General features: G+C 45.0%; 1 long non-coding RNA gene across 3 annotated transcripts in view; it reads left to right on the forward strand.

The window, feature by feature from the left end:
* The first annotated feature begins 1605 nt into the window (after positions 1–1605).
* The window catches only part of LOC310830262, a 77372-nt gene continuing 56352 nt past the window's right edge, over positions 1606–22625 (forward strand). The window contains exons 1-4 of one of the 3 annotated variants that reach the window (XR_014557508.1): positions 1629–2338; positions 3149–6100; positions 6258–7639; positions 8270–8392. This is a non-coding gene — a long non-coding RNA (uncharacterized lncRNA). Of the gene's footprint in view, positions 2339–3148; positions 7640–8269; positions 8393–22625 lie in introns of those variants that run through there. The other 2 variants (XR_014557507.1, XR_014557509.1) reach the window with 2 other exon arrangements.

A 22625-nucleotide genomic window follows, 5' to 3' on the forward strand; every position in this document is an offset into this window, starting at 1 on the left:
GAAAACAGGGGCTGGCTGGAAGTGCCAGAACGAGATCAGCTCCTGTATGTACACACAGAGACGCACCGTCGAGATCCGTGGCTCCGAAATATTATACATACAGATTTTTTAATATGGTGTGTATGTATGTGTCATATTTGAGAGGGCCACACCGTTCTCAAAGGAATTGCATTGCAATTCAAATATGTGTGCGCGCCTTGTGGTTGTAGGGTGGGGCTTACCTAATTCCCCCAATATTTTATATCCCCTGACGTGTGTATATGTGTATATTTTGCACGGGGGGAAGCGCACTTCCAAGTGTAATAATAATAATAAATTTTATTGTTTGTACCTGCCCATCTGACATCAACAAAATATTAAAAACACCATAAGGCTGCCTTCTTCTAAAAGTTGTGTAGGCATTTCGCTCTTTGACATCTGACGGGAGGGTGTTGCATAGGGAGGGGGCCACTACCGAGAAGGCCCTTTGCCTGCTTCACTTCTGGCATGGAGGGGACCGCCACAAGGCCCTGGAGCTGGACCTCAGTGTCCGGGCTGAATGGCGGGGGTGCGGACGCTCCTTCAGGTATGCGGGGCCGGGTACTGTCTAGATGTAGATAGTGGCAGTGCAAGAACGAGCTCGAAGGAGATCCCTTAATTGCTGGGCGACCTTCCGGGCTCCAGCAATATTCACTGGGGCCCCTTTAGCCGCCCCATCATTTTTGCTGCAACGTCCAGCTGATGGACAGAGCGGTTCTCCTTTCTTGCGCCGGGCACCTTGCCTTTGCTTCTGCTCAGGCCAACGTGGCCCTGGCCGCCTCTCCGACTCTCACGGTCCCGGTGACAGGACCGCGGAGGAGGAGGCGCGGACGGCGGAGAGCATCCAGAATGCCCGGCCAGCTGAAAGGAGGACGGGCACTTTCCCTTCTGCTCCGCCCGGAGAAGACTGGCTCCGCGGCTGCCCTGTCGCTGCGGAGGAGCAGGAAACCTGGCGGAATCCCGGAAGAGACTCGAGCCTGGCACACGCGTCCGCACGCGCCTTCCTTTCCCAGGGAAGTATTCCTGCAGGTTGCAGAGGGAGAGAGGGTGGACCCGAGGCGGGGAAGGCTAAAGGGGCGCTGCAAAAACCCCTTTGCGCGCCAGAATACTTGGTTTGCGCGACTCCCCGCCCCCCCCGGCCATTGTTTACACGGGCTAAGTCTCCTTGCTCGAACGTGTGAGTGGGGATTGTCCCCCCGGCTGTGCGCATCTGCCCGGGCACTTCCGTGCGCACCTGCTTCTCACACCGGGGGCAGCTCCCTTCCGCGCAAAGCAGCTCCGCCGCGCGCGCAGCGCAGAGGCAGAAAGGGAACTGGCCAGCGCGCAGCCCTCGCCCCGGCCCCCCCCCCCCGTCCACCGAGGGAGCCCCGTCCGGGAGCCAATGGGCGCGGGGACGTCAGCGCGCGGCCCCGGCCCTCGTGACCCCGCGCCCAATCCCAGCCCCGGACGCGGCGGGCTCCCGGCCAGGCGGGGCGGGGCCGCGGAGGCTTGACGCAGAGGAAGGCGCGTGATTGACGCAAGCGGCCAGGCTAAATTTAGCCCCCGCGGAGCCGGTTGCGCGCGGCGGGGCCGGGGGCGCGCCGGGCGGGTCCCGAGGCGGCGGGCGGCGGCTGCGCTCCGCCGGCTTGGCCCCCGCGGTGGGCGGGCGGGCGCCCGGCCGCTGCTCCGCCCGCGCGCAAGGGAGAGCTATTTCGGGAGCGCGAGCCCAAGATAGCGCGGGCGGGAAGTATTTATAGCGCGGCGCCGCCGCCGCCGCCGCCGCTTTTCCGGGGCGGGGAGAGGAAAATGCCGAGCCGGAGCCTCTGCCCCCGGGGCGAGAGCCGGAGCAGGGATTCCCCGCGCGGGCGGGGGAGGGCGGAGACGCCGGGGCTGCCCCGGGCCAACCTGACGCAATGGCGAGCGGACGGGGATCTCCCTGCCGGGGCGGGGACTCCGCCCGGAGCCGCGAAGTTGGGGGCCGCTCCTTGCCCGGAGGGGGCCGCTGCCCTCTCGCCAAGGGAAAGGGACTTGCAGCGAAGCCGCCGAGTCCGGACATCTGGAGCGGGACCAAACAACCTCCTGGCAGTGGCCGGCGCCCCGGCCGGCCCCCTCCGGGCACTTGCTCGGGCGCATCTGGGGGCAGCGCTGGAACGGCAGATCCGCGATCGGTGGAGACGCGGGTGCGGACGTGAGGATGTGCCGTGCACATGCACGCAGAAGAAAGCCTCCCTGAAGTCATAGGGGATTGCCTCCCTAATAAATACCCGTAGAATTGCAGCCCGACCCTACCCGTGTTTACTCGGAAGTAAGCCCCACTGACTTCTATTGGATTGGCTAGCAGGTAAGTGTGTACACGATTGTAGCTCTAGGGCAGCATTCTATGCGGTATTTACTTGAAAGTAAGTCCTCAACGAGTTCAGTGGGGCTTGTTTACTTGTTGTGAGTGACTGGATGGTTTTTCTCCGGTCCTTGCTGAGAACCAAACAGTCTCCCCATATCCTGGTACTCCCCATATCCTGGAGGAGAAAAGCAAAACGTGTGAATACACCTTTAACATGCTAATAGTGAAATATGCACATGTATGCATTTAAAAATGTAGGGTCCCTTGCACTGGGGTTGCTGCAGTGCAATGCATAAGTCCATATGCAATACAGAAATCTTCCTTACATTCCATAAGATTCCAGCAGGGATCTTTGCTTTTGAGACCCCTTGCAGCTGATAAAAGTTGCAAATGGGTGGCTTCCCCTGTTTGCTCATGCAGTTCCTCACCGTGGTGGTATAAGGCTTTCCGCAGATGCAGGCATGCTTTTCTTTCATTTATTTAAAAGCAATCTTCTGATCAGACAGATGACCAGATAAGTTCCATGAGCCAGTCGAGCAAAAGCTGTAATTCTTTGCGGTGGGTTATTTTTGGGGGTGGTGGTTCTTTTTTATCACCGTGTCAAATGGAATATTGTTGCCATTTTCCAGATGGGTACACCCCCCCCCCCCGCATTTGTTCCTTGGTGGCTCCGGGGCCAGTGACTCCATGCTGCCCTCTACTGCTGGACATCAAAGTAGCTGCAGTAAAAGCCTGCATTTCCTCCAGGGGTGCCATGGCTGGAAGGTTCCTTGGTGTGTGGGGATTAATCTTCAGCTGTTTTTCCTGCAGGCCCAGAAGAGAGACCATTCCCCACAACTTCTGTCGCTGATTGCCAGCCACACTCGGAATGAAAGGCAAGTTGGAGGGCTAGGAGAAGTGATGTGGGAGGGGGCCGTTCTCCTTCAACGTGATGAGTGAGCGAAGGGACCTGGGACTGCAATAAGGGTGGGGGGCCTAACCTTGAGCAGTCCTGTGCAGGGGGGCAGGGGCAGTTCAAACACCCCCACGCCCCCTGGGCATTAAGTAGGTGTGAGTGCCTAACTTGGGTGCCAACCCATCCTACAACTTTGGTGGAGGGGGAAGAGCAGGAAATCCCCCTGTGATTGGCTCAGAACTTTAGTGCTTTATAAGGGAGGTTTCTGTTTTCAGCATAGCTAGTCGCTCTGCGAGACCCCTTCTGAATAATGTTTTCTCTTTCTCTGTGGTTAACTTCCTCTAACTATACTGTTTTGGAGAGTTTGGGGGTATATCTCCTCCTTTTCCATGCTAAGAAAGTTCCTTTTTAATGGAGGGCAGGAAGAAAATAAAAAAAAAATTGCTCTTGTGCAAATACTCTCCCTTGTTTGTGTTTTTTTTCTGAATCTTGTTCAGAAAACTGGATAACCCCCGTTCCCTGGCCAAATTCTGCCCCATGTAGCTTTCGTCAGGTTCCCCCCCCCCCCCAAGTTTCTAGCTGGAAAGTCTTTGCACATTTGCAGCCCTTGGTTGGTGGACGCTCTCTCTCTTACAGTTAATTTTTTTCTTCATACCTGGGTAACTGCTAAATCTTGAGAAACCCCAGCCTTGTCTGCAGAAAGCCTTCTTTCATTGTCCGCCTGATCAGCACAGGCCCACTGTTAAAAATGTAATCGGATCAGGGAAGTAATTGGGCTTTGCACAAGAGAAAACATAAAAAAAACCACAGATAGGGACTGTTGCAGGTGTGTATGTGTGTGTTCTGTAAGTTGGCTTTATCCTACGAAGCAAACATGACTTCTGGAGGATAAATTAGTGCCCAGTTGATGGGAGAGAAAAGCAAACAGGTGGTCCATGTTACTGTATGAACACTGACTGGCAATAATTCCCTGAATCCTGAAACTACAGAGAATAGGGCAATGAGGAGTCTTGGGGATGAAGGCACATGGAGCAGGCTTCAACTGCACTTTCTCTCATTAAGCCTATTACTGCAGTCTGATTAAAGACATTGTAATTGAGCTGTCACCTAAATATAAAGGTAAAGGTAAAGGGGACCCCTGACCATTAGGTCCAGTCGCGATCAACTCTGGGGTTGTGGCGCTCATCTCACTTTACTGGCCAAGGGAGCCGGCGTACAGCTTCCGGGTCATGTGGCCAGCATGACTAAGCCGCTTCTGGCGAACCAGAGCAGTGCATGGAAATGCCGTTTACCTTCCCGCCGGAGCGGTACCTATTTATCTACTTGCACTTTGACATGCTTTCAAACTGCTAGGTTGGCAGGAGCAGGGACCGAGCAACGGGAGCTCACCCTGTCGCGGGGATTCGAACTGCCAACCTTCTGATTGACAAGTCCTAGGCTCTGTGGTTTAACCCACAGCGCCACCCCCGCCCCTTGCCACCTAAATATACATATTGTCAAAACAATTTTGAACCAAGAAGCATGTTCTCTTTGTTTTGAGATGATACCTGCATGCGTCTTCTTATGAGGCATTCCTTCTGTGTGAGAGTAGAATGAGAATGTCTCTTTTGTGACAGTATATGCCACCTGCAGTTTTTATATATATAGTTGTGTTGCAAAATCTATATTTCCCTTAACAGGGACACTTTTTGAGTCAATGATTTTTTAAAAAATGTTTACTCTAAATCATTAATTAATTAAATGTTGCAGCCTTGATTAACACCCCTTTTCTTTTTACTTTCTTTGTCTTTTATAGGGCTGAGCGCTGATACTGAAAATCCATGCTGAGCCCTGACACAAATTAAGCCCAAGCAACAATGAGGAAATGTAAGAGGGGTAAGACAAGGAATGGGCTCTCAACTAGATGCATTATACCGTAAAAGGAAATGTCGTCATAGTAGTAGTAATATATATATTTATATATTTATATATTTATACCCCACCTTTTTCCCTGACAGGGACTCCAGGCAGCTGATAGATAAAAGAAGAGCTAAAAACAAAGAAAAAAACAACAATTAAAAAACAATTAAACATTGTCAGAATTAAAAGTATATATTATGTAGATAGATCAAAATACATTAAAACCATACAGATAATCACAGTAAAAACAGCACAGCACCAGCCCTTTCATTAAAAGCCATCAATTCCCCAAAGCCTGTTGGAACAAGAAAGGGAGAATCATTCAAATAATTGCACTGCTAGCGATATTTTCACATTTGAGAGTTAAATCAGCTTTAATTTTTTTGTTTCTGCTGTTTATAGACCACCCATTGACCAAGGTCTTGTGGGCGGTTACTGAAAACCAACAAAGCACAGATACACCTCAACAGAAAGATAGAGTAGAGATACATAGCGTGGCCCTTGCATCTTCTCCAAAGCTGGTGTTGTCCTGGCCGTCCAGGAATTGTGACTCTGCCAAAGGCAGAGGTAAGTTGTTACTGGACAAATCCTCTAGGGCTTTCAGTATTTCTGCTCCTACTGCAATGTAAAACAGCTCCTAATGAAAATATAAAGCAAACTAGTTCACAGTCTAAATTTATTTTCCTGCCCAAACTCAAATATTAGAAGAGACCTTTCTCTCTCTCTCTCTCTCTCTCTCTCTCTCTCTCTCTCTCTCTCTCCCTCTCTCTCTCTCTCTCTCTCACACACACACACACACACACAAACAAAATATGAGAGGAGTTTCCTAAGCCGCATGGAAACACACTCAGGCTTAAGATGGTTATGTTTTGAGCATGAGTGAAGCTTTTAATTATAAAGCCCTCCTGCTGTTAATACTTGAGCTGATGTTACAGCATACTGATATTTCTGTGAGAAAGTAGCTGAAGGTAAACTGGGTCACTTTGGTAACCTTAAGGTCATATTACTGCCATGCAGTTTATCTGATCTCTGAAAAGTGTTCAGAATTCAGCACTAAAGCTGTTGGTGGTTGCCATCCAGAGACTATGATACAGAACTGCCTTGGTCACCAGTTTGTGGGCCCAGTTCAAAATGCTGATGGTCTTCTTTAAAGGCCTAAACTGTACTGGACACACACTGCCTCCCCCAAAAAGCCACAATAGTCCAAGTAACAAAGAGCCAGACATTGTATTTCACAAACAGGTCACCCCATTCCTGATCCCCACGATTCTCCACAACTCTGTGAGACTCTGGGGGCTGCTTCTCAGCAGCCCGAATTAAATTAGGTGATTGTACATGTACTTGCCCATAATGTTTGACAGCATTACAACATGTGAGGTGTCACCTTTGATAGAGTCTTCTCTGTGACTTCTCCAGCTTCTTGTTCCATAGTTTCAAACACTGTTCTGTGGGAAATTACTGTCTCATGTAGTTATAGCATGTGTAATGCTAGTTAATGCAAAAAGCAATTAAGACCACAGAGTTGTATTGCTAGACACAGCTAGGTCATGCCCCTCACCTAGAAGGAAGGGAGTTAAATTTCCTGCTTTGGTCATTCTCTTTCACCATGTGAACTCTCAGATAAAGTTTGTGCCTGTGCCTGAACTTGCCCTCTATTAGTTCAGACCATGTGCTTAGAGCTGTTTCACTATATTTTGTACCCCAATATTTTTGCCTGTGTTTATATGCTGCTGCATGGATAAATGCATGAACCTGACTTTTGGAATTTTGTAAGTAAAGCATTTTAAAACTTCCCAAGCTGTGTGGTCTGTTCAGTGCTAAGAGGGGTAGAAATGGGGAAGCTCTGGTAGCAACTCAGAACAAGAAGTTTAAAAGGTTTAACAGCCTATATTCCCACAATATGCTGCTGCTTGTGACTTTTAAATCTCTGCTGGGGGCTGTCTGTTGCTGGAGAGCATGTTTAGCCCCACGCTTTAGATCTAGGGATCCAGACAATTCTAATTACCCCACATGTATGATCTACATCTATGAATCTATTTTCCCCACCTGCTCATCTGATCCAGCAATTCCCAAGCTCACCCAGATAATCCTGTTTGCTGTCACAATCTTTTGATTCTCTCTCAACCATACTGTATTCTATAAATTTCAGAGACAAACCCCTGGGGTTTTGTGTGATGTTCATTATCAGTTCTTCAAACATGATTAAATGTCTGCTTCCTTGCTCGCATTATTATAACTGGGTTCAGCAAGAAGCTGCTTAAATTGGAACAGGTTACTGACAAACTGTACATTTTAACAGACTATAGTCTTCATGAATGACACAGATTATGAAGCAATAACTTTGTGTAGGGGTACCAGATGAGGTTGCCCTCTCCCCTCTCCCCTCGCCCCTCCCCTTATTTCTTCTTTCCTTGAAACCCTGGCCCAATGATTAAGAGATGGCTGGGGGACTCAGGATCGCCTCTGCTCATGGATGGGATGGCTGTCCTGGTGCCAGGTCCTTCAAAGTGGCCCCTCAGGATTTGTTGTTGTTGTTGAGTCGTTTAGTTGTGTCCGACTCTTCGTGACCCCATGGACCAGAGCACGCCAGGCACTCCTGTCTTCCACTGCCTCCCGCAGTTTGGTCAGACTGTATGGGCCTATGGCCGTAATAAATATTGTTGTTGTTGTTGTTGTTGTAGTTTGGTCAGACTCATGTTTGTAGCTTCGAGAACACTGTCCAACCATCTCGTCCTCTGTCGTCCCCTTCTTGTGCCCTCCATCTTTCCCAACATCAGGGTCTTTTCCAGGGAGTCTTCTCTTCTCCTGAGGTGGCCAAAGTCTTGGAGCCTCAGCTTCAGGATCTGTCCTTCCAGTGAGCACTCAGGGCTGATTTCCTTAAGAATGGATACATTTGATCTTCTTGCAGTCCATGGGACTCTCAAGAGTCTCCTCCAGCACCAGAATTCAAAAGCATCAATTCTTCGGCGATCAGCCTTCTTGATGATCCCTCAGGATTATGCACACCTTATATCAGGTTGGAACACTGGGTGGTCATAATAACAATTTCTCTAAATCCGAATCTTAATCAATATAATCCCCTAACATGTGTATCTATCTGTTCTTTAAATTTCTCAATTACTGGGATGTCAATGTAGAAAAATTAGGGTGTGTGTGCGTGTGGACCTTTATCCTGAATTGCCCTGCCCTCACCCATTTTTAAAGGAAAATGGAAAAAGACACTAAGTCATGGTCCAAACTCAACCTCTTCCTCTTGGATATGTTTATGTAATGGTTCTAGGGGTTGCTCGTGCGTAAGTTGTCGCCACACCTGGCTGGGTTACCTGGGTGAACCCTTTCTGTCCGGACAGCCACCCATCCGTGGCTGTCTCAATTGCGGGCAGAATCCGTCAGTGGGCGTTTCTTGAACTTCTTCCAGCAAAGAAGTTCTTTGACGCCAAGTCTCCTCCAACTCTCACTGCGCGGAAGTCTTCTGCGCAGGGAGGGTGTGGGCAGCGGAGGACCCGTGCTGTCCCCACTGGTCTCCGGCGAGGAGTCCTGGAGCCCCCTCGCCGATTCCCCCATCTGCCCCTCTTTATCCCTGGTGTTACGCTGATTTCCTTCCCCAGCCGATGAGCTACCTCTCTCCCTACTGGGGCCCTCTCTGGCATCCCTCTGGAGCCTTCCCTCTGTCTCTGGCTCCGATGGCAGTTCTCTGACAGTTTACTTCACTGAAGATGGCAGTCCTACCCAAGCTGTTGTCGTCGCTTCTTCCTGTGGCTTGAACAATCAGGGTGGGAAACTCTGACAAATTGATTCTGACGAATGGGTGGGATTTCCCGCACATCCAACTCTTATGATTCTTTTCAAAGTAAGCATTTATTATTCTCGCTCTGGAATGATCTGCTTAAGCCTTGGGCTGACTTGGAGGCCTGTAATTAGAATAGCACCTTGACCCAGACAGTTTCCCTGTTCCCACAAGAAATGAAAGGGGGTTGAAAACTCCTTTTTTTGGGTGGAATTCGCAGAGGACTCTTGCTCCTCCCATCTCTCTTGTGCTTCCCTTCTTACTATGTCATCCCCCTTTCTGTTGTCAACGTAGAGGGCCACTTCGAAGAATCTTAAAACACAGGGAATTGTTCTTGTTTCTATCATGATAATACTCCTTTTTCAGAAGAGCAACTCAAAGGCAAGTTGGAGCCACCCTCTGTGAACTGGTTGTCTGTATATTGGATTCATTGCTTTTTCTCAAACGGGACAGTCAAGTATCTGGGTCGCTGCCTGATTCAGCGGACAACTGCTTAGAAGCCACTTTGGCAAGTAAGCAGCATGTAAATAAATAAAAGTGTGAACAATGGACTCAAAAAATGCACAGGGTGAAAGAGGGTGGTGGGATCCTTGCAGGAAGATGCTGGGACCACCTTTTAAAATATCCTGCCTCAGAATTCTACAGATGTCCCCATTTGAGATCCAAGAGATTCATGTTAGCACCATCTGTGACGTTGCAAGATATCCTGGGGTCTTCTAGTCATCAGATGGTGGCAGCGTAGCCGCTCAGGCAGCAAAATGTCTTGGGGGGGGGGGGTGGCTCCAATAAATTGGGTTGCACCACTGTTGTGAAGTAAGAATTAAATATAAAGGTCAGACAGAAACCAGAGCCCTTGTTTACAAAATACACACTGCTGACAGGGGAATTGTGTGTTCTGTCCCCACCGCCATCCCCAAGTCTGCACACTGCAATTCCTCTGCAGAAAAGTGGTGCTGGAGTAGAGCCAGATTAAGTGGTCCACACAAAGGTATGACATCTAAACTGCTGCTTCCATCAGAGAAGCTATTTTTCAGTACTAGCACAATGAGGAAGATTTGCCAAAAACACTCACTGCAGACAAAGCCCGAAGCAGTTCGTTTCACCCTTTCTTTGGTGCTTCTGTGAGTGAATTGAGCACCCATGCATGCGCTCAGCAAAGCACTCGAGGCAGAGCCAAACATACTTTAAGGATAAAGCGAGTGAAGAACCCGAGTGCTGCTTTCTCAAAGGCAGTTGCTAGGGAAGATTAAAGCTCTCTCCGGGGAACTGCATGCTGTCATCAGCTCAAAGCTCTCACAGAAGCTGAGCTTCTTATGTTCACTGCAATAAAAGCAACAGCACACAGGACATCATCTTACCATGAGAGGTTTTGTCAAACAGCCCAAGGCCAGAGAAAGTCAGCAGCCTAAGCTGTTTCAGAAGAGCTTTTCTCCAGTCCCAACAGTTGTCCTCATACCCAATAGAAAACACTTATTTGGTACTAGTATAAAATATAACATATTGTAAAATTATATTAAATAATAGGAAATGTTTATTTTATTGTCCTATTTATTATAGGGCCATAGTCAGGGTTAAGTGAAGTCAACTGAATTACATCCCACCATTACAATGAGAAATCAGGAGGGTTCAACAGATGGTTCAACAGATTGGCAGTGTGGAAGTATGAAGGTGGTTTCTGCCGAACCTGGGGTAGAAAAGAGAGGAAATGGGTTATTTTGAATTTGTTAAATGACATGTATTGTGCATTTTTCTTCCGTAGACTTTGCTGGGGTGGATTTTCCAGAAAGATTTATCCAATTATTTTGGGGTGTAGCCAGCTAGGTTCTGCTCAAGAGTAGATGTATGGAAATTAATGGACCTCAGTTAGCCATGTCATAAATTTTGGTGGGTCTGCTTTGAGTAGGTTTAACATTGGATGCAATCCAATGCATTTTGGGGAAATGGGTCATTGTTTTAGGTCAGTTGGTTGTACTTGTACCCATGAGTTGTGTTTGCAATTTTTATTTAAAAGGCACTTTGTTGGCCAGTGTGACCAATGGACTTGTTGGGGCTACTGTTGCTAGGCAGTACTTCTGGCCAGTCTGGGACAATAGAAGCTTGCTGTTACTAGGCAGGATTCTCACACCCCAAACTTCAGCCTTCAGTTTGCAGTTCAGGTAGAAGTTAGGTATGAAAGGAGGTGGGGAAAGCAAATCACAGGAGATAAATGGAAATAGTTTGAGATGAATGGGGAGAGGGAAAGGAAAATGATATCAGAGGTGTACAGCAACTGGATTCCATTTTTTATTTAAAAAAAATATTGCTTTTATATATAGATAAATTATAGCAAAACATGAAGCGGGGACCAGATGTACAAGCAAAAAACAGGACATATACCAAATTTTCACATATTAATGTTCAAAATGTTTTTTGTGCTATACAGTGGTACCTCAGGTTAAGTACTTAATTTGTTCTGGAGGTCTGTACTTAATCTGAAACTGTTCTTAACCTGAAGCACCACTTTAGCTAATGGGGCCTCCTGCTGCCGCTGTGCCACCGGAGCACGATTTCTGTTCTCATCCTGAAGCAAAGTTCTTAACCTGAGGTAATATTTCCTTTCCTGGGAAAATCAGAGGCTCACTATGTCAGGTTCCTACTGGAAGACCGGACAAATGTTAGAACATTAGCAGCGGCAAAGTTTTTATCGGTGGTTGCAAGATCAAATGAGCCCTATATTCTAAACAAAATGCTTGTTTAACCTGGAGGTAGGCTATCTGAATTGTGTATTGTTTTGTAATGATTTGTTGGGTCTCTGGACCGTAATAAAGATTGATGATGAATATTTCTGGGTTAGCAGAGTCTGTAACCTGAAGCGTATGTAAGCCGAGGTACCACTGTATAGGGAGTTAGTTACATGTATATAAATCCAAAGCACTATCAACAACAAAGTAAGGAGACTTTCAGATTTCTGTGTCAAGAAGCCCATATGTGGAGGCAAGCTGGAGAAAGGTCCGCCCTTCCTTGATTTGTTTAAGGAACAAACATTTGCCTTGTGGCATAAAACGCATCAGGTGTCTTTAGTCCTTTTAGTCTTCTCCATTGGTGGGTTATCTTGCCCAGAGTTGCTGTTTTCGACATATTTCTATGCCATAATGTTAATGTCCAAGTTTGTTGAGGTTTTCCGTATTTGGGCAGTTGATGGATGGGCTGCAGCATTGAGAAAGATGTGCAATTCTTTAAATTTAATGTCACTCTTAGGACCCACAATTATAGGTAATAGTAGCCATTGAGGAGTACATTCATTGTATTCCTTTGTTGTTGTTTAGTCGTTTAGTTGTGTCCGACTCTTCGTCACCCCATGGACCAGAGCACGCCAGGCACTTCTGTTTTCCACTGCCTCCCGCAGTTTGGTTAAACTCATGCTGGTAACTTCGAGAACACTGTCCAACCATCTCGTCCTCTGTCATCCCCTTCTCCTTGTGCCCTCCATCTTTCCCAACATCAGGGTCTTTTCCAGGGTGTCTTCTCTTCTCATGAGGTGGCCAAAGTATTGGAGCCTCAGCTTCACGATCTGTCCTTCTAGTGAGCACTCAGGGCTGATTTCCTTAAGAATGGATAGGTTTGATCTTCTTGCAGTCCATGGGTCTCTCAAGAGTCTCCTCCAGCACCATAATTCAAAAGCATCAATTATTTATGCATCAAAAGCCTTCTTTATGGTCCAGCTCTCACTTCCATACATCACTACTGGGAAAACCATAGCTTTAACTGTACGGACCTTTGTCTGCAAGGTGATGTCTCTGCTTCTTAAGATGCTGTCTAGGTTTGTCATTGCTTTTCTCCCAAGAAGCAGGAGTCTTTTAATTTCGTGACTGCTGTCACCATCTGCAGTGATCATGGAGCCCAAGTATTCCTTTAGTTCTGGTATATTAGCAGTTTCCCAGAACAGAGCTACTAGGCAATACCCCATTTGTACAATTTTGCCAACAAGCCAGTGAAATCTCTGATGTTACGTGAGGAAGTTGCACAGGTGTCCTACCCTACCTGTGCCAAAGCTTAATTGTACTCTCTCTCTCTAATGTATCCTGGCAGAGGCTCATATCCAGCTCTGCTGTTCTGCTATGTCAGGAGACTTCGAATTGCAGAGTGAATTTCCCCATCCCTCCTCTCCCTAGCAGCTCAAAATCAGCTCCAGAGGGCTGGAACTTCACCTGGGGAAGATTTTGAGGGTTTAAAAGGAGAGAAGAGGAAACTTCATTGTGTGAGTGGAAATTAGTGTATCCCATGTTGGATGCAACCCACAGGCTGGAAAGTTTTGAATTCCCACATCTTAACTCTGATGACTACTAGCTGTTGTGATTAATAGTAAAAGGTAAAGGACCTTTGGATGGTTAAGTAAAGTCAAAGGTGACTATCAGGTTGCGGCGTTCATCTCGCTTTCAGGCTGAGGGAGACTGTGTTTACCCACAGATAGCTTTCTGGGTCATGCGGCCAGCATGACTAAACCACTTCCGCCACAACGAAACACCATGATGGAAACCAGAGTGCACGGAAATGCAGTTTACCTTCCCGCCACAGCAGTACCTGTTTATCTACTTGCACTGGTGTGCTTTCAAACTGCTAGGTTGGCAGGAGCTGGGACATAGCTGGAGCTCACTCAGTCGCAAGGATTCGAACTGCCAGCCTTCTGATCGGCTCAGTGGTTTAGACTACAGCGCAACCTGCATCCCTATTAGTGATTAATAAATTGATGATGATAATAGTGATGGTAGGTCTCAAATCATCCTTTGATTTGATAACCCAGGGCAGAAGTTGTCAACCTTTTTGAGTCCACAGCTCCCCTGACCAACTGGGTTCTTTCTGTGGCTCCCCTGGAGGGAAACATGCTCTGAGTCTCAGGAGCTCCCCTTGCCTGCCGAGCTGCCCACCCCTCACCTCTTTTGCGGAGACCCTTCCTTGTGGAGGGTTCCTCTCCCCTTTCCTCAGGAATCTTTGCCTGCTTGCTTACTCACTCTGAGGCCACCTTGGCTCTCGGCAACCAGCTCTCATCTCCCCAGGCCAGCCCCGGAGGCTGCTTTCGCCTGGAGAACTTGTAGACTGGGCCACTACAAAAACACAGCTGTGCAAGCCTTTGGGTGGCAGAGACACGAGAGGGCATCAGAGGAGGGAAGGAAGGAAAGAGGGACAGAGGCCAGTGTTGCCCACGGCGCGCCTGACCACCATTCAAGACGCTCCAGGGTGCCATGGCGCACTGGTTGAAAACCACTCACCTAGGGGATGGTTGCAGAACAACCAAAAGAGTGCATCAATTGATAAAAGTCTGTTTTATCCCACGGAACAATTACAGTTGGAAAGTAGAATGGAAATCAGATGTTGTGTGGGAGGTCCTCTGTCAAATTCTGTTGCAACTGCAAGAGGAATTAGTGTTGTAGTCTAGCTCCCCTTGTTCCCTGATTTAACTCTCCAGAACGTCATAAACTGAAAATTTGCAGAAGCCAGAATGCCTCCAGACTCATGTATGTGGACAATGCAGTTCTTCTCTCAAACACAGCTAGGCCTGAAACATGTAATAGAGGAATGTTCTAACCTTTACGTATAAGAATGAAGCTCTTGCAATTAGTTGTGGTAAGACTAAGGGATTTTTTTTGCTTATTCTTAAAAAGTAATGAAAAATAAATGGCTCTTTTGATGGCTACCTACGTGCTTCTAACTTATGATTTTATCTTTTGGTTTCATATTTTTATATTGTTGTAAACTGCTGTGGTGTATCTTTATGATACAGCAGTATAATAAATATTTTAAAGAAAGAAAGAAAGGTATTATATAGTTCTCTATCTCCAAATCCCTGAAGAGGTTGCAGAGGCAGAAGGAGTTTGGCCTACATGCAGAGACACTGTCCTGCTGTGGAAGACTATCGGTAGGGTTATTTTTGACTACAGTGGAACTTTGGGTTACATACCGTCCTCCTTGCGAATTCTTTGGGTAACAAGCTCCGCTAACCTGGAAGTAGGTGCCCCTTTGTTGTGAACTTTGCCCCTGGGTGCAAGCAGAAGTCGCGTGCCGGCGGAGGCCCCATTAGCGAAAGCACACCTCATGTTAAGAACGGTTTCAGCTTAAGAACGGACCTCTGGAACGAATTACGTTTGTAAATGGAGGTACCGCTGTATTGCAGAAATAACTGGACAAATGATAGGGCTCAAGTTGAGAGCCCAGCCTTGTTATCACTATTAATAAGGAGCTACTTCACAAAGAATGTATTAGGATGCTCTTGGCTGCAGCAAGGATGGAGGTGGATAAGCATTGGAAAGATGGGGAGGAACTTTCCACTAAAGAGTAGATAGAATGAGCAAGGAACATTATTTTAGCTGAAAAACCTGCACATCAAATTAGGCAAGGGATTGGGGGGGAAATGATTTATTCATGACAACATGGTATCCATTTATTGTTTATGCTCCATTTATTGTTTATGCCATCAAAGATTTATCACTATGTAGTCTGCCTAATTCTTGGAGCAAGTTTTGGCAGTTGTTTTTTTTCTGAATGAGGAAAACAATTGTTAAGATTTTTGTAGTGTAAGACATGAAGAAAATGGACCAGCAGTTCCAAGAAAATTTGTAAAACATTATTGGAATAAAGTGATAGCTCTCATCTTGGTTTATTGCTGTTTACAGTTTGTTAATACCAATGTTTTGTGGGATAAATCAGCCTCATATAACCAACATGCGTAACTCTAATGAATGCAGTAAGAGGTTAAGACCCTCACCGTGGGAGGAAGGGCTACCAAACTCTTTGTTCTCTCACTTCCACCATATGAACCCTACTAGTAAGGAGGTCTAAGCTGGATGCGTGGCTTAAACAAGCTATTTTTATGATTCTATACAAATAATTTAGAAACTTGGCATTTTTAAATCCAAGTTAAACTGCCTGTCTTTTTTTTGCTGCTGTATGGAAAAGCACATGAATCTAACCTCTGAGGAGTTTGTAAGTAAACAATTTTTAACTTACCAAACGTGTGGTCTCTTTCTGTGCTATGAAAAGTGGGGAATTTTGGAAGCAACTTAGAAGGGGATATTTTAAAGTACTAACTGCCTATATTTCCACACTTTGCTATGATTCATATACTGTGATTTTAAATCTCTGCTGGGGCTCTCACCTAAAAGCACTTGCCCCAAACCTGGATCTTGGCGTCCAGGAAATTCTCCTTTTCGTTATACCTAAAATATTTCTCCTTTTAACCAAACAAATGACATGTTTTCTGGGGCATTGTCTGCATCCTGACATCAGGAAGATTGGAGCTGTCATAAGAGCTGTTAGTTAAGCAACAAAGTTCTCAGGCCCTGATCCACAAAAAGTGCTTGTGCATGTCCTCTTCCCAGGCAGATAGCCAGGTGCTTTGGCAGTGACTCTGAAGATCCTCCCTGGCTTGCTCTCCTGTTCCAGTGGTCTTGTTGGGTGTTGGAGAACTGACTAGGAACCCAGGCAGCTGGGTAAGGACCTCCAGTCCTGGGGCAGGGATAGCTCCTCAGGTTCATTGGGAGTATGGAGATCTGCTGGAGGTTCCAGCTGCCCTTGCCCCTTATTTGAGGAGACCTCAGGTTATCAGTCTGAGCAACGCTGAATCCTAACAGTTAGCCTGATAAATAAATAGCAATATATTAAATAGTAAAAATCATCACAACCACCTTGCAACCATGAAAGAGGTGCATGAGTGTGCTTGGTTTCCTCTTCCCTACCCATCCCACTTTCCTTTTGTGTTGTGCCTTTTCAGTTGAAGGCTTGCATTATTTTTGTTGATAGAAGCTGCTTTGGGATGTTTTTCAGCTGAAGAGTGGAAGTATAAATGCACTGAGTGAATGGAATGATGAATAATAATAAATATAACAAGCCTCTCTACCACAGTAAAAGGAGCAGTGATAGAATTAGAAGAGGTATGCCTCTGTACACTTATAGCTTGGTTAAAGAACAGGAAGCAGAGAGTAGGCATAAATGGACAGCTGTCACGGAGGATGGATGTAAGAAGTGGAGTCCCCTGTAACTTGTTCATAAATGATCCGGAGCAGGTTGTGAACTGTGTGATGGTTTGGTTTCCTGATGAGACCAAATTATTCAGGCTGGTAAAAGCAAAAGGAATCAAGGGTAGCTCCAAACCAGGTGATTAGTCATTAAAATAGTAGATGAGTTCACTCAGAGCTGGCACCAGGTTTGAGAGGGCCCCGGGGAACGTGTACGCTGGTGGATTCCACCCTCTTTCAGTGGGTCTTGGTGGAATTACTTAGCTGTGGTGACAGGGCTGCAAGGCGACATGGTTTAGCCACCATGTTTCAATATTAGGTTCACAGTATAAAAATACAAAATAAAAACAAAAAAAATACATAATAAAAACAGGAACAACAATAATGCACACCAATAACTCCCTCCTCTCATTTAAAAGGGCATAGACTGTTAAGCAGCCCAAGGCCTGGTTGAAGAACATTTTGCCTGGTGTTTAAAGATCATGAGGCCTCAGGCGAGTCTCTGGGGAGAACATTCAACAAATGGGGAACCACCGCAAAAAAAGGTTAAACAGGTAGAGTAGACCCTCCAGATATGAATTAAATTTCTTCCAGGGGTCCGTCCACAACCCAAAAAGTCTGTAGGTAGAGGCGCTGCTTCTGCACACACACACGGTGATTGAGTGTTTCTGCTCATGTGCGCGTGGCAAAACCCAGAAGTATATACTTCTGGGTTTGCCGCGTTCGTAACCCAAAAGTTACGTATCCAGAGTGGTACGTAACAAGAGGGTCCACTGTACTGGCTGCAAAGACATCCGTGGTCATGTTTCCTGAGTTACAGAGGAAGAGAAATGAGTTGAGTGTAATTCTTATATGACCAACACAATGAATGTAAAGGACAAACAGAAGAAAGATAATTCAGGGATAACCTCTTCCAAAATTAATGACCAGGTGGAATGGTTAATGCAGACTGCGAGGGAAGATAGTTACTGTATAGGGGGATAGCAAAATGAGTCTTTGCAAGATGAATAAAGCATCTAAAGTTTAATATTGTTTGGGTGAATTAACAAAATTCTAGCCCATCATGGCGTGACTGCACTGTGTTTATTGGAGACTCTGCAGACTGACTGGAGTATGTGCACAGAGTGTACAAAACAGGATATGCATGTTCCTCAAGGCCTGTTGAGAATTATCTATAAGGGCCAGATAATATACAAAATTCAGCTGAGATGTGTACTTTGCCCAAAGGCAAGTTTATGTCTATTGACTGGTAAACGTACACAGTTCCTTCTTCATTGAAGGATTATGTATATGTTCTCCATGAGGCCTGGTGAATGTGCGCAATGGCTGGCTGTTATACACATTAACCTCTCCATTTATATTCCACTTAACACACACAGGTTTAGACTAGTATCTATTGTGAGCAGTAGTGGTAACTTCTCTCTCAAAAATGTATAGTATTATCATTCAAAAATGAATAATAGAACACTATGTAGATTATCATCATCATTACAGTTCTTGAAGCCCCAGAGAGATTGCATAGCTCCTTGTATAAACAAAACTGTTTTCCTATTTCCTATGAAAGCTGTTCTTCCAGCCCACCCCTTCAAGTCTGCATCAAAGAATGACATATTTCTGACGTATTGCGTCACAAAGAGCCATTCTGTCTACCAGGAACAATCACATGGAAGCAGCTTTTCTGTTCTAAAATGAAAGGCCAAAATTGGGTTGAATAGCCTTTCTACAACCACAGTAGAACGTATCGCCTCACAATTGTACAGTGATCCACAATATTAAGTGCTGATAGCTATTTAAAAATGCTTGCAGGGGAAAAACAGCAGCTTTCTCTCCACACCTCCATGTAGATATATTCCAAAATACATTTACAGTATTGTGGGAACAGGTTAAAAGTGAGATAAGCCTGATTCATACAACAGAAACTCAGCTTCTTCCAAAAGACTGTTTGCTGGGTATACTGGCAAAAGAAAGAGCCTGAACAGTCTGTCTAAAATGTGTCATTTTATTCGTGCTGGGGAAAGGGGTGGGGGAGACTTACATTTAACAATTAGCAGTCTAATCAGTCTATTCAGTTTATCTCAGCAAATAGCAAGTATATCCATATCCCCACTCCTGGAATTACTAACATACTGTTGCAACATGAATGGAAGGAAAGGACTGGTTCACACATGGCATTTCATCACTTGATGGCGGCAACATCACTTGATGGTTTGCATGCATGGATGTTCCATCCCCAGATAAATTCAGCACAGACCAAACTGCTTAACATGCAAGGATGCACCTAGGCCATTGTAATTCTGATTCCAGTTACTGCGCCCATGGGGCAAGAGGAGTGTGCTGTTAATATGCTAACCTTTTCCGGTAAGTGGGTATTTCAATTAATTAAAATATTAAATAAAGACTGGGGAAACAGGTCATTGACCCATGGTGGGCATGATGACCTGTCATCATCCTATGCTGAATTTTCAGTTTTCAGGGTAGGTATCGTATCTGACATAACATCTGTTTTGCAGCAGCTGCATTCCCGGTATATGTCCCCCGTCATGGCTCAGAGGCTTCTAGGATCCGCAGGTGAGCACCTCTGGTCTGGTTCCATCTTGGTTCAAGTGGAGCTCATCCCTTTTGGACAGCCCCAGCTTGTCCTAAAGCGCTGCCCAGTGCCCAGCGAATCCCAAATACCACTCATGCCGTGATTTAAGTCTCAGTGAATTAATGATGAAGGTAATCGTAGCAATGTCATTTCCTGATGACGTGGACAAGGTGTGGGGAATAAGAATCACATATCAAGGTTTCTACACTTTTCACCCAGACTCTCACATGAGAATGGGGACATCCCAGCGTGTGGAATAATGCTTTTGAAACACATTCTGCATGCCTTCCTTGGAAGTTTGCTGCGAGATGAGAGATCTGTTATTTGGGATTTGGGGATGGCTCTCTCCACCTGCTTTGCCCCAACCTCTGGCCCTGGGAACCTTTAGGAGGAAGCTTCTTCCTGCACTGTGAGGAGAACTGGGTGGGAGGCACAGAAATTTAAGAAATAGCTTTAAGAGAGGACTCCGCATTCTACGTTCGGTTTGTGGTTTTTGTAGCTGCTTTTGTGTTTTATCTGGATTAGTCTTCTATATCTTATTGCGTTATGAATAACTTTAATAAAAAAATTCACATGCAGAACTGTGAGGAGAACTTGTGGTCTGTTGTGGCTGCATAAATGGGTTGCTAATTGACCTAATGTTGCTAATTGACCAAATGGTCAATAATGGTGAATCTATGCTCACTTTTTAATATTTTTATTTTTTTAAAAAAATATTTTTATTGCTTTTTAGAAATACAGAAATACAGAAAAAAGAATAAAGAGTGGTTATAAGAAAGTAGAGTAGAAAAATAACAAATTTCCATATTCTTTTTCCATCTAATCTATAGGACTTCCCCACATCCTCCGAACCCTGCGTTCTCTGTCTTATAAAGCATCAGCAATTTGTTAACTTATTTCAAAACTTATTGTAACTTCCATTTTATCATGTTCCCTATTTTCAATTTTACTGTAACTCAATTCTTATATGTTTTATATTAAACACAATAAAGTTGTTTCATTATTTTACCTCTGAATTCTTGTGTCTTAATTTTCATTTCATTAACTTACATTTGCTGAAGCTAGAATTTCCTGAAAGGTGCATTTTTTAACATTCATACAGCTTATAGTGTTTTTTCAAATAGTCCTTAAACTTTTCCCAGTCCTCCTCAATTGTTTCTTCTCCCGCGTCTCGGATTCTGCCAGTCATTTCAGCCAATTCCATATAGTCCATCAACTGCGATTGCCATTCCTCCAGCGTGGGTAAATCTTGTATCTTCCAATATTTTGCAATCAGGATCCTTGCTGCTGTGGTAGCATACATGAAAAAGGTTCTGTCCTTCTTAAGCACTCTCTGGTCCACCATGCCCAGAAGGAAGGCCTCTGGTTTCTTAGGTAAGGTAAATCTCAGTACCTTTTTTAGTTCATTATGGATCATTTCCCAGAAGGCCTTCACTTTCGGGCAGGTCCACCAGAGATGAAAGAATGTCCCTTCCGCCTCTCCACATTTCCAACATTTGTTGTCAGACAGATGGTATATCTTAGCTAGCTTGACTGGGGTCATGTACCACCGGTATACCATTTTCATAATATTTTCCTTCAGGGCAGTACATGCCGTAAATTTCAAACCGGTGTTCCATAACCTTTCCCAGTCTACAAACATAATGTTGTGCCCCACATCCTGCGCCCATTTTATCATGGCGGATTTGACTGTCTCATCCTGTGTATTCCACTTAAGCAGCAAATTATACATTCTCGAAAGTAGTTTGCTTTTTGGCTCTAACAATTCAGTCTCTAGTTTCGATTTTTCCACCTGGAATCCAACTCACTTTTTAATATTTTTAAAATGAATTGTTAATGGTTGAATTAATAATTCTACAATTGAATATGATATTGTAGTTTATTATGTATTACAATTCTGTTTCTGTAGACTCTCTATTTTCTGTAAACTTTGGGTACAAATTTTGGGTTTGTGGAAAATGCAGCGCATATATATAAATCGAAAATAACTTATTTTATTACTAGGTAAACTAGAGGCCACATAAGCAATTACACTTTCTTTTCTTCTTGTCTGTCCATTTTATAGTTTTGAAAATATTCAACCATTCAGCCTAAAAATAACATTTTATTTCAGATTTTTGTACTTGATTCAAAAAAACTTTTCACTAGTTAAATCAACCCTATTTTATTAGAGCTAAGTTTAATCAATTGATTAATGCTTTAGCTAGTGGGCCTTTTTGAATCGGATACAAAATTTTGAAATAAAATATTATTTTAGGCTGAATGGTTGAGTATTTTCAGCCATCTAAAAATTGATCTACTTCCCCTTTAAAAAAAAGTGACAACAGCCCAAAACAACCAAACTGGCTGTTTCAAAGGGACTAAGTATATCCTTGTCTTTATCTTTGATACGGTAATTACATTTTCTCAATTTGTAAGCTCTTTAAGCTGTGGTAGGGATTGTATAATAGGCACAAGTGAGCTAAAAATACATTTCATATTTAACTGCCTAATAACCGGCAACTGAGGGAAACAGGAGCCAAATATGAAAACAGGAAGTTCCCCTCCACAAGCTGCATTTTTCTGATAGGTAGGATTTCTTAAAGCCTTTGCTAAAATAATAACCCCCTTCAAGTTTTAAATAAAAGCAGAGTTGTTGGCCATTGTTTATAGCTCTGCGTAGCTGAAAAGCAGTGACCGTATTATATTAAGAGGAGCTTAACTGAGTCCTGGGAACAGGCGCTAAATTTAGCACCTTTATTTGCAACAGTAAAAGGCTTCAGTTTTAAATTCCGTTTTGACTCAGTAATTTGGTGCCGATACCCTATGTGGTCTGCATCTAGCAAAGTGACCCCGATTCCAAATCTAACTTGAGTCTTAGAATCATAGAATCCTAGAGTTGGAAGAGACCACAAGGGCCATCGAGTCCAACCCCCTGCCAAGCAGGAAACACCATCAGAGCACTCCTGACATATGGTTGTCAAGCCTCTGCTTAAAGACCTCCAAAGAAGGAGACTCCACCACACTCCTTGGCAGCAAATTCCACTGTCAAACAGCTCTTACTGTCAGGAAGTTCTTCCTAATGTTTAGGTGGAATCTTCTTTCTTGTAGTTTGGATCCATTGCTCCGTGTCCGCTTCTCTGGAGCAGCAG

This window comes from Podarcis gaigeae (genome assembly GCF_964106915.1).
Source record: "Podarcis gaigeae genome assembly, chromosome: 13".
Taxonomy (NCBI): Eukaryota; Metazoa; Chordata; class Lepidosauria; order Squamata; family Lacertidae; genus Podarcis; species Podarcis gaigeae.